Source organism: Lathyrus oleraceus, chromosome 1 (assembly GCF_024323335.1).
Source record: "Lathyrus oleraceus cultivar Zhongwan6 chromosome 1, CAAS_Psat_ZW6_1.0, whole genome shotgun sequence".
NCBI classification, from domain to species: domain Eukaryota; kingdom Viridiplantae; phylum Streptophyta; class Magnoliopsida; order Fabales; family Fabaceae; genus Lathyrus; species Lathyrus oleraceus.
The window spans coordinates 406,736,164-406,747,932 of record NC_066579.1 but is presented as its reverse complement, the minus strand read 5'-3'; positions in this window follow the sequence as shown (position 1 = coordinate 406,747,932).

The following is an 11,769-nucleotide window of genomic DNA, read 5'->3' as shown; positions in this document are numbered from 1 at the left end:
CCAAATGGGGGTAGAGAGAATAACATAAGCAAGTCCAAGCCGCGATACAAGAATTTGAAGTGTCATTATTGTCACAAAATAGGACACGCACATAAGTATTGCTATCAATGGAAAAGATATAACAAAGGAAATAAGGGTAAGTCTAAACAAAGAGACCATGAAGATCATGATGATTATCGTGTTACTACTGCTACTAGTGATGATCTTGTTATTCTCCGTGATCCTGAGTCTATTAGTCTTGTATCAGACGAGAGCATGCAGATAGTTGACAGTGGTGTTACATTGCATGTTACACCAAGGAAGGATTTCTTCACATTTTACACTTCTTGTGATTTTAGAGTGTTGAAGAGGGTTAATGATGGTGTATCTAAGGTAATTGGTGTTGGTGGTGTTTGTTTGAAAACTAACATGGGAATATAGTTGTTGCTTAGAGGTCTCAAACATGCTCCAGATGTCAGCTTTAATTTGATCCATGTGCATATGCTAGATGATTGTGGTTATGATAATCACTTTGGTTATGGAAAGTGGAAACTCAACAAAGGTAACTTGGTTATGAATAGAGAGGAAAAGCTTTCTAAACTGTATTCGACAAACGCTTTGTTTTTTAGGGACAATGTGAATGCTATCGACGTGGAAGCATCTTTGTGGCATCGAAGACTTAGTCATATTAGTGAAAATGGGTTGAATGTTTTGGCCAAAAAGGATGTTCTTCCTGGATTAAAGGATGTAGATTTGGAGAAGTGTTCTCATTGTATGGCTGGTAAACAGACTATAGTATCTTTCAAGAGACATCATCCCTCAAGTAAGTCAAAGTTGCTTCAAATGGTATGTTCTGATGTTTGTGGTCTATTGAAGGTAAAATACTTTAGTGGTGCACTTTATTTTGTCACCTTTATTGATGATTGCTCCAAGAAACTATGGGTTTATGCATTGAATAAAAAAAAACAAGTGCTGGAAAAGTTCAAAGAATTTCATGCTTTGCTTGAGAGGCAGACAAGTGAGAGGCTGAAATGTGTTTGTTCAGACAATTATGGAGAGTATTATGGACCATTTGATTCCTATTGCAAGAAACATGGTATTGTAAATGAAAAGACTCCTCATAAAACTCCTCAATTGAATGGTTTGGCATAGAGGATGAATTGAACACTAATTGAGAAAGTAAGGTGTATGCTCTCTAAAACTAAGTTGCCTAATCATTATTGGGGCAAGGCACTTTACACGGCAGTACATGTTCTTAATCTCACTCCTACCGTTGCTTTAAATAGTGAAGTTCCAAACAAAATTTGGTTTGGAAAGAATGTCAAGTATGATAATTTGGGAGTAATTGGTTGAAAGGCTTTTCTGCATATTCCAACGGATGAAAGATCCAAGTTGGATGCAAAGTCAAAAAAATATATCTTCATTGGATATGGGCAAGATGAGTTTGGTTACAGGTTGTATGATCTTGTAGGGAATAAGCTTATTCGAATCCGCAATATGATGTTTATGAAAGACTAAACTATTGAAGACATTGATAAGGTAGAGAAGGCTACACCCAATAAAGATATCAGTTTGTTTAATGTTGATCCAATTCGGTTACCTAGTCATAATCTGGATGTTATTGGTGGTGATGATCACAATGTGAAGCTACACGAAAAATACCTGAGTGCATAGTATGCTCGAAGATATAATAGAGTCTACATCAAACTTTATTTATTCCTGAAGAAAAGGAAAAACATCGATAAAACCTGGGGGAAGGGAAAGGGTAAGGAAGTCGGTTATGCAAGGGGAAAACATTAACACCCCGAACATCCATTGTACTCAACGGAAACCATTTTGATTATTCTTTGCTCAAATGAGTGTTATTATCTAAAGATTACTCGTGAAAGATCAAAAGAAAGGAATAAATAGAGTGCTCGGTGAGGATTAGGACCATCATGCCTACGTATCCTTATAGTGCAATAAAGAATTTAGAGCTCCGTAATTCATGGAACTAATGGTGGGAGAAAGAAGTTGTGATTAAGGTGTGGTTTGAACCAGAAGACAATGTTGTTTGAACCCATATGGTAGGTATATTTGAACGAATGAGAAAAAACTAGCATATTGGCTAAAAAATAAAGAGCTTTGCCTATATAAGGTTGTAAGGTAAGTAAATAAAGGAAAGGTTCTTGGTTCAGAGGCAGACATTGGTTATCGGCCCAATAGTGTATATGGAACTCAAAGAAAGATTGTATTTGGTTCAAAGAAACAATATATCATCGGGGTGAATGTTGATATTTGAATGATGTGGGAAGATATTGAATGTTGAATGATGAAAGGTGAATGGAAGGAAAAAGAGTATAAATATGCTCACCAAGAATTCAAATCCTCGTGCCTACGTATTCTCATTGTGCAATGAGAAATTAAGATCTCCTTAGTTCATAGAAATAAGAGAGAAAGAATGAAAGATTTGACAAAAGTGATAAAAGGTATAATTTGGAACCAAAAGATAATGGTATTGTTTGAATCCATAAAGGAATGACATTTGAACTAAAGATTAAAGCAGACATATTGGCCAAAATAAAAGGAAAGGAAATATTTGTCTATACAAGACAAACAAATCTTGGTTCAAAGGTGAGAATTGGTTATTGGCCCAAAAAGTATATATGGAATCCAAAGAAATATTGTATTTGGTCCAAAGAAACAGTATGTCACTAAGGTGAATGATCATGATTGAATGATAGACGGTGAAATATATAATTCGAAACCAAAAGATAATGGTATTGTTTGAATCGACAAGGTAATTAACTATGAACCAAAGAGTAAAGCAGACATATTGGCCAAAAAGAAATGTTTGTATATACAAGACAAACATCTCTTGGTTCAAAGGTGGGCATTTGTTATTGGCCCAAAAGGTATATAAGGAATCCAAAGAAATATTGTATTTGTTCCAAATAAACAGTATATCACTGATGATGAAATATGATGACATTTAAGATATGAATGAGGGATGATGAAAGATATGAATGGTGTCCTAAGGTAGAAGAATATATTTGATTGATTAATATAATTATGAAAATGTTTGACGAGCTTAATCATTGGTACTTAGAGGGAGACGGGCGTCTAACGACCGGCTAAGTACGGTCGATAATCAAAATACTCAGAAGTTGATAGAACAGTTGCATCCTAACACTATTTTCACTCTTAGAGCACCGAATTAGACTCATTTTGTTAAGTGTTTTGTAAGGTTGTCAAGTATCAGGCCACAAGCTAGGTACGACCGACAATCCAAGTACTTGAAATGTTGTGTACAAGTACGTTCACCTAATCTTTTCATCCAATTTTATAATGAAAATAATTTGATGAATATAATGGATCAAGATAAGAAGTTGAATAGAATGGAAGATATAACTGTATGAGATAGAATGGAATTAAAAGTAGAATAGAGGATGAGATACTTGATGTTGGACAAGCACTTGCGTTGTTTTTGAATTCATTTGTTTTGAAAAGCACTCGACGTTAAATCAAGTGTGTTTTTATTCTTTTGAAAAGTATTCTCTTTTATCATTTTAATTATATCTTATGCATTAATATGTAAAGTCAACAACAAAGGAAATAAAATGCTAAGTTGTTACGTGATCATGGGAATGGGGGACATATTACCCGTAATTGGGAGATGTGTCGTACCCCAAAATTTTCCCTCCCCTTTTCATCTTTTCATCTAACCTATGACTTAAGATTCATTTGTACCCATTCATACACATTATGCATCCATATTAGTGCAAGCATCATAGATTCAAAGTTTGTAGTTAATCCAAACTAGGGTTTTGTTTGAGGATTGGAGAATTGCTCATCATATGGAATGCAAACCCTAAATTTCATGCTCTCTTGGGTCTTGATTCATGGAGTTTACATCATGACACTCGTTTATGTATTCAAACCTTAATTCCTGGCTCTGCTACTATGATATCTTATATTTGATCTTTTGGGGCTTTTATCTTACCACTAAACCCTAATTGTGTGTGTTTTAACCTTTGATGACCGTGGGGTTTGTTTGTTGGTTTTTGTGATACGGTGAACTGACTTTGTGTTTTTGCTTTGAAAAGCTATATTGCGGATAGCAAGAGTCGCCACCGACTTTTCTTTTATCCAATAAGGAAAGGTGGAAAATAACAGGAAAGACCTTGATTAGATTTTGAGTTCGGGAGGTACATTATACAAAGGGAAGGTGTTAGCACCCTTTGTATCCATGGTTATCCATGGGCTCTTAATTGCTTAACTCACTTATGTTTTCCTTGTTTGAGAAAGTGTTTGAGAAATGTGGTGTGTTTAGAAAATATTTTGAAAGGAGAGTTTAACTTTGTAATGATTCTTGTACGAATGTATACAAAGTGTTTATCTCGTTTGATTTTGAAAGATGTTTAGAAAAATATAACTCGGCGATGATTCTGCTGCGAATGTATACCAAGTGGTGATTTTCTAAAAGATGTTTTGAAAAGTGTGAGGTGTGAAAAGTATTTTAAGCCGTGAGCAAGCATTTAAGAGTTATACCTAACCAAGGTCTTTATAGGTATTTCCTATCCTTAGGAGGGTAAAATTGTCCTTACTATTGAGAAGTAAGTAGTCTTATCCTTTGGATGTAAAGGGACATCGTGGGGTCGTCGATTGGTCATTGAAGGCAACATTTGTAAGGATACCTTAGCATTCGAATAGACGATCATCATTTAATCGTAGGCTACAACGAAGGGTCATCGAGGGACAAAGTCATATATTCGAAGGCAACGTTCGAGGGACAAGGTCATATATTCGAAGGCAACGTTCGAGGGACTATGATTTATCTTGTAGGGACATTGACCTTTTGATCGAAGGGACTATGACTTATCTGTTTAGGGATGATGATGATTTAATCGAAAGGGTCTTTGCTAAGGGTATCCCCACATTCGCGGGACATGACCGTAATATCGTAAGGCAACAAAGAGAGGGTTACCCTAGAGGTGCAAGTGTGGAAATGATTGGATTCAGATATATTATCTTAAATTAATTTATCTAAGTTCGATTATTTATCTTTCCATGCAATCCTATTAGCATACATCTAGACAGTTATATTCACAGTATGGAAAAATTAAAGTGCGAAAAATAAGATTACGCTATTACATGGCTTTGGGATGGGGGGTACATAATTTAAAAGGGGATATAAAATATCTAAATCTTAATTAACGAGTACAAAATTAAAAGGGCATACAAACTAATAAAGCCTAATTAAACTAAAAAGAAAGAAATAAAAAAAATAGATTTTTATTATTCAAAATAGCCCATTTTAATTAATTAAGTGATATATGAAAATTTAATTAATAAACTAGATTAAATTATATCCTAGTTTAAATAACTAATATAATATTTTAATTAGAAAATTAATTAATGGTTTTATTTTAATAATAGAAAAATAGTGGTGAATTAATTATAGTGGAAAGAGAGTAAACATAGTAAAAACACTGAAAAGCTAAAAATATATATTAATTCTACATGGATTTTTCCCTTTTGACACAACACCACCATGCATGTTACAGTTTTCTCTCTTACGGCAAGCTACTTTATTTTTTTCTCATGCTGTTTCTTTCATGTGAATATAACAAACCTGTAACTTCATCTTATATCAAACCACACACATAAAATAAGATCATATGTAATCATCATGCAATAATAAAAATAGCCATGCACAAATCAAGAAGCTTATATTATTTTACTCATGTATTAGTTCTCTTTACTGCAAGTGATAATGATAAAACAAACCTTACACATACATGTTAAAGACAACCAAGGATTTATATTATCACCATTATATCATCATCATCATTATTATGTAATAATAACATGTGAAATAAACATAATCATGCTAGAAATAACACTCATATAATAATAATTAAATGGCAGATATAATTCTTTAATCATGCAAGCAGAATTTCTCCAACATGCTATGACATATCAAGAACAGATGCATACTTGAATAAAGCAATATCAACATCCACCAAACCATGAACATATCATCTCAATATATATATTAAACCAATATTATTCATGCATGAATTAAGGAGTATTGCAAGGTAATCATGCTGGATGCAAATTCCCTAATGAACACTTACTGGGGATTTGATTCTTCTAGCTTGCTCACTGTATGTGTGTTGTTCTTATTCAGACTATGAGTGCTTTATAGTTGCTTCTCTTTTCCCTGCCCGTGAACCTTCTTGCTTCTGCCTTGCCTTGTGTATCTTCTTCTGCTGTATCTCTCCTCTTTTCCTCCTTTTTTTTCCTCCCTTTTTCTCGCTGCAGCCATATGAAGTATTTATAATGGTGTGGATTAGGGTTTAACCTTGTTAAATATTTGGATCCCTTCTTATACTTTAGGATCTCACCATATAATTTAGGAGAGTTAGTTCTAACATTTTGCACAATTAAAATTTAAATTTTTGTTATTAAATTAGAGCCAAAATTATTTTTATAAAACAAAACCATCATATGATAAATAATACTATGATTATTTATATATTTTTGGTTTGGATTTGGTCTTAAATATCTATTATTATAAATAAATATTTATACAAATATTATTATAAATAATGAATAATTTAAATGACTTTTAACAAATAAAAATTAATTTAAATTTTAGTTACATAATTGAATTAAAATTTAAACCTATTTCTATTTTTACTTTCATCATTTAAAAATCAAAATTATTCTTACTTATATCAACCAAAATTATTTTATAATTTATGGGCTTTTAAAAAAATGTTACTCTTATAAATAAATTTTATTAAGTAAAAAACGTAAATTACTAAATAAATACTATTTATAAATAATGAATAAATGGAACATGAGTCACTAAATTATAAAAAATAGTTATTATAACTTAATGAGTTTTAACAAATAAAATTAATTTAAAATTTTAATTATACAATTAAAATTCAAATCTATTTTTATTTATCATTAAATTAAAACTATTTTATTTATATATATAAAACTTATTTATATCATACAGATAACCAAAATCATTATTATTTTTTATATCTGTATCACATAATAAATAAATTAAAATTTATAATTTATATGAGAATGTATGCTAATGAATGAATGCAAATGTGAAATGAATGTCATGCATGAATCAATTTATCATAAATATTAACAGGCAAATTTTGGGGTATGACAGTTGCCCCTGTTCAATATTCTTAAACCGAGAGAATTAGAATGGTATGTACGTCATTCGTGATCTGGAGGTGGAAGATTATTGAACAATTAGAATGCCCCAAAAATTTGCACTTGTTAATTAAAAGATAGTCTTGATGGAGATGGGCTTAAAGATGCCATCCAGAAAGTTTGATGATGAGAGCTTCAGAGTGCGTCGTACATTAAACCATATCTGAAGACATGGGTGTCACACTGGGTCGTACGCTAGACCGTATAACGAGTCATCCATTAGGTGATATTAGGGTGAGCTGAACCTGATGAGATAAGGATCAGAATGGGTCATACGCTAGACCGTATCTGAGTAGCAGAGTGAGTCGTCCGTTAGGCTGTATCTGGAGAAATAAAGATCAGAATGGATCGTACGCTAGATCGTATCTGAGTAGTAGAATGAGTCGTCCGTTAGGCTGTATCTGGCGATAAAAGGTAGTCGTACGCTAGACTATATTTCAGAATGTACCGTACGCTAGGTAGTATCTGATGAGAAGAGCCAGACTGGGTCGTACACTAGACCGTATCTGAGTTGCAGAATGAGCCGTCCATTAGGCTGTATCTGAGGATAAAAGATCAGAATGAATCATACGCTAGATCGTATCTGAGTAGCAGAATGAGCCGTCCTTTAGGCTGTATCTGATGATAAAAGGGGTAGTCATACGCTAGACTACATTTCAGAATGTACCGTACGCTAGGTAGTATCTGAGGGGATGAATATCCAAATGGGTCGTACGCTAGACCGTATTGGAACAGTTGAAGGAACCATACGTTAGGCTGAATCAGAATGAGTCGTACGTTAGGCTATATCTGATAATATTTGTATATGTTGTATTTGCAATAAATGTCTGGGATGGGCTTAAAGATGCCATCATTAGGAGGATATCAGAATGCTTGTCAGAATGAATATTCATATGGATTATATCTGAAAGATGTATCTGAATCTTGAATGTAATCGATAAAGATATCCGTCTGAATGAATCTTTATTTTGACTGTATCAGGAGGATAATTAACCTGGAAAAAAAAGAGTTAGCCTCATGCCATGTCATGATGCATGAGATGTTTTATGCTCTTGAAAATAAATGCGAACATTGCATGCATGTATATGCTGTGAAATGATGCATGAATGAATTATGCGTCTGAAATTTTTTGCCATGGGAAAATAAATCCCAATATTCTGGTTGGAGATATTTGTATTGATGACCCTTTCTTAGCTGGGGATATTTGATTTCTGTCTGATGGTAGAAATATTCAACAGAACCTGACTGGGGATAAAAGAGATGACCAGTCTGTCTAGTAGTGTCAATTTCTTCTGGGAATAACTGGTTTTGCTGGGGAATAGGATTTGCAACTGGATTTGTTAGAACGCATGGTTAAACCTTATCCTTGATCCTAAAGTCTTTTAGTAATTGCTATTTCTATTTTATGCATGTATTTTCGGTAAACATCAATCATATTCAAATGCATATATTAATTCAAATTAAATCAATGGACGTTTATGCAAACAAAACGGAGAAAGTAAAACAAAAGTATCTTTTTGGAAATAAAATTGTATTGATTTTGAAAGAGGGCCTATAAACAAGCAATTTTAATACAAGGAGACAGAAATCCTAGTAAGAGGAAATTGTCAAGAAAGCAAAGAAAAAACAGCTATGAAAAAAAAGTCCTATTGATTTTAATTCTACTACTGCTATTATGTCTTCAAGCATCTCATCTCTTGCTGTCGGATAGAAGTGATTGGCTTGTTCAGTCTCTTTGACTTTGGTGAAGCTGACCGAGAACGGGACATAGTCATACGCTTTAATCCCTAATTTTTGCCTGGACCGCCTTTTCAGGTTTTCAGTCCACCAGGATACCCTTTTTTGCTCAAGCCGCCTTTTCAGGTTTTCGACTTACCGGGTGTACATTTTTGTATGTTTATCCCTAATTTTTGCCCGAACCCTTTTGGTTCGCCGGGATGCCCTTACTTTTGCCTAGATATGTCGACCTAGCGGGTCTCTTTTATGCGTAGTATTTTTTAACTATGTCCGCGTTCACGGGATGCGGGAAATCTTCGCCATCCATTGTAGCAAGCATCATGGCTCCACCAGAGAATACCTTCTTAACTACAAATGGCCCTTCGTATGTGGGAGTCCATTTGCCTCTAGGATCACCTTGTGGTAGAATGATACGCTTTATCACCAAGTCGCCAATTTGATACACCTGTCTCTTGACTTTTTTATTAAATGTCTGGGTCATGCGCTTCTGATATATCTGCCCATGACAAACAGCCGCAAGTCTCTTTTCATCAATCAAATTTATCTGATCGAGTCGAGTCTGAATCCATTCATCTTCATCTAAGCCTGCATCTTTCATAATTCTTAGAGAGGGAATCTGAACTTCCACTGGTAAAACGGCTTCCATTCCGTAGACTAAAGAGAAAGGAGTTGCCCCTGTCGAAGTGCGTACTGAAGTGCGATAACCATGAAGAGCAAATGGTAACATCTCATGCCAGTCTTTGTATGTTACTGTCATCTTTTGTATAATCTTCTTAATATTCTTATTAGCAGCTTCTACGGCGCCATTCATCTTTGGCCGGTACGGAGAAGAGTTATGGTGTTTTATTTTGAACTGCGTGCAGAGTTCAGTAATCATCTTGTTGTTCAAATTAGTACCATTATCAGTGATAACTCTTTCAGGGATGCCATACCGACAAATAAGACTATTCTTGATGAACCGTGCCACCACATTCTTGGTGACAGAAGCAAATGAGGTTGCCTCTACCCACTTCGTAAAGTAATCAATAGCAACAAGAATGAAACGATGTCCATTAGAAGCAGTAGGTTTAATCTCTCCAATCATATCAATGCCCCACATTGCAAAGGGCCAAGGGGCTGTCAACACGTTCAATGGAGCAGGAGGTACATGTACTTTGTCCGCATAGATCTGGCACTTGTGACAAGTTCTGGAGTGATGGTGGCAATCAGCTTCCATGGTAGACCAATAATACCCTGATCTCAGAATCTTCTTGGCCATCGTATGTCCACTAGAATGAGTCCCAAAAATACCGTCATGCATGTCTTCCATAATCTTTTCTGCTTCCTTTTTATCCACACAGCGAAGCAAAGTCGAATCATGATTACGTTTGTATAATACTCCATTACTCAAAAAGAATTTAGCGGAGAACTTCCTCAGAAATTTTCTGTCATTGATGGATGCCCCTTCAGGGTATTCCTGAGTTTCTAAATATCTTTTTACTTCGTGGAACCAAGGTTTCTCTTCTACTTCATCAGCATTAAGTTCATAACAATATGTTGGTTCATCTAATCGTTCAATGGTGATCATGGGAGCTTCATTGTCCCATCTGACTCTGAACATAGATGACATGGTAGCCAATGCGTCTGCCAACTGATTCTCTTCTCGTGGAATATGTTCGAATGTAATCTCTTCAAAGTATGGGATTAATGTCAACACCCGCTCTCGATAAGGGATGAGATTCGGATGTTTAGTGTCCCATTCTCCTTTGATCTGACTGATTACTAAGGCTGAGTCTCCGTACACACTCAAAAACTTGATTCTCAGGTCTATAGCAGCTCTGAGTCCCAAAATACATGCTTCATACTCAGCCATATTATTGGTACAATCAAAACATAGTCTAGCAGTGAAAGGCGTATGGCAACCCTTGGGAGAAATAATTACAACACCAACACCATTGCCCAATGCATTAGAAGATCCATCAAAAACCATAGTCCATCGGGATCCCAGTTCGGGTCCTTCATCCGGTCCAGGTTCTTCATAATCAGTAACAAGCATAACATCCTCATCAGGGAACTCAAAATTCATAGATTGGTAATCATCAACTGCTTGATGAGCCAAATGATCAGCTAACACGCTTCCTTTGATTGCTTTCTGGGTAGTATACTGGATATCATACTCTGTTAAAATCATCTTCCATCTTGCTATTCTTCCGGAGAGAGCAGGTTTCTCAAATATATATTTGATAGGATCCATCTTAGAAATCAATAAAGTGGTATGATTCAACATATACTGTCTTAGTCGGCGAGCAGCCCAAGCCAAAGCACAGCAAGTTTTCTCAAGCAGTGAGTATCTTGTTTCACAGTCGGTAAACTTTTTGCTAAGGTAGTATATTGCATGCTCTTTTCGACCAGACTCGTCATGTTGCCCCAGCACACACCCCATTGAATTTTCTAACACGGTCAAATACATGATTAGAGGTCTTCCTTCAACTGGTGGCATCAGAATTGGAGGTTCTTGGAGATACTTCTTGATTTTGTCAAAAGCTTCTTGACATTCATCATTCCATATTATCTCTTGATTTTTCCTCAGTAATTTGAAGATGGGTTTGCAAGTAGCAGTCAAATGGGAGATAAATCGGGAAATGTAATTCAAGCGTCCCAAGAAACCTCTGACTTCTTTATCTGTACGGGGAACTGGCATTTCTTGAATAGCTCTCACCTTAGCCGGGTCAACCTCAATTCCTTTACCACTGACAATAAAGCCCAAGAGTTTACCGGATCTTACTCCAAAGGTGCATTTGTTCGGGTTCAATCTCAACTTGTATTTCTTCAACCTCTCAAACAGTT